At 57.3% G+C, this 1,296-nt stretch overlaps 1 long non-coding RNA gene across 1 annotated transcript; it reads right to left on the bottom strand.

Annotated features, from left to right (window-relative positions):
- Positions 1-45: 45 nt before the first annotated feature.
- On the bottom strand, positions 46-1,198 carry LOC113979316. The gene is made up of 4 exons (XR_003537837.1): positions 1,109-1,198; positions 886-992; positions 303-825; positions 46-231 (listed from the first exon to the last, which is right to left on the bottom strand). It is a non-coding gene; the product is annotated as an uncharacterized LOC113979316 (long non-coding RNA).
- Between the last annotated feature and the right edge of the window lie 98 nt (positions 1,199-1,296).

Here is a 1,296-nt window from a genome sequence, read left to right as displayed (position 1 = left end):
GGGGAGCAACTGGGGACAACTGGGGACATCCGGGGGGCACCGTGTGACATCCGTGTCACCAGCTGGGACATCCTGTGACGTTGTGTGACATCCGTGTGACGTCCTTGTCCCCATGTGACATCGGTGTCACCATCCGTGTCCCCGTGTGACATCTGTGTGTCACCGTGTGACACCCGTGTCCCTGTGACACCGTGTGACATCCTTGTCCTTGTGTGACATCCGTGTGACGTCCTTGTCCCCATGTGACATCCATTTCACCATGTGACACCGTGTGACATCTGTGTGACGTCCCCATGTGACACCGTGTGGCATCCGTGTCCCTGTGACACCGTGTGATGTCCCTGTGCGACATCCGTGTCACCAGCTGTGTCACCGTGGGACATCCGTGTGAGGTCCTTGTCCCCGTGTGACATCGGTGTCACCATCCGTGTCCCCGTGTGACATCTTGTGACACTGTGTGACATCCAGGTCCCTGTGTGACATCCGCGTGCCACCGTGTCCCACTGTGTCCCTGTGACACCGTGTGATGTCCTTGTCAGCGTGTGACATCCATGTCACCATCCGTGTCACCGCATGACACCGTGTGACATCCTTGTCCCTCTGTGACATCCGTGTCACCAGCTGTGACATCCTGTGACACCGTGTGACATCCGTGTCCCCGTGTGACACTGTGTGACGTGTCACCAGCTGTGACATCTGTGTGACATTGTGTGACACCCCTGTCCCCGTGTGACATCCGTGTCACCAGCTGTGATACCGTGTGACACTGTGTGACATCCGTGTGACATCCTGTGGCACTGTGTGACATCCTTGTCCTTGTGTGACCTTGTGTGACATCCGTGTCACCAGCTGTGACACCCTGGGACATCCTTGTCTCTGTGTCACATCCGTGTCACTGTCCCAGCTCTGTGTCACCGTCACATCTGTGTGACATCCGTGTCACATCCGTGTCACTGTCCCAGCTCCGTGTCACCGTCACATCCATGTGACCTCTGTGTGGCCTCTGTGTGACACTCGTGTCACTGTCCCAGCTCCATGTCACCATCACATCCGTGTGACATCTGTGTCACCGTCACCTCTATGTCACCATGTGACATCCGTGTGACACCTGTGTCACTGTCCCAGCTCCGTGTCATTGTCACATCCGTGTGACACCCGTGTGACACCCGTGTCACTGTCCCAGCTCCGTGTCACCGTCACATCCATGTGACACCCGTGTGACACCCGTGTCACTGTCCCAGCTCCATGGCACCGTCACATCCGTGTGACACCCGTGTGACACCCGTGTCACTGTCC

The sequence above is a fragment of the Neopelma chrysocephalum genome, unplaced genomic scaffold, assembly GCF_003984885.1.
Source record: "Neopelma chrysocephalum unplaced genomic scaffold, ASM398488v2 Primary Assembly neopelma1_72281, whole genome shotgun sequence".
In the NCBI taxonomy this organism is placed as follows: domain Eukaryota; kingdom Metazoa; phylum Chordata; class Aves; order Passeriformes; family Pipridae; genus Neopelma; species Neopelma chrysocephalum.
This window is presented reverse-complemented; position numbering and strand designations above follow the sequence as displayed.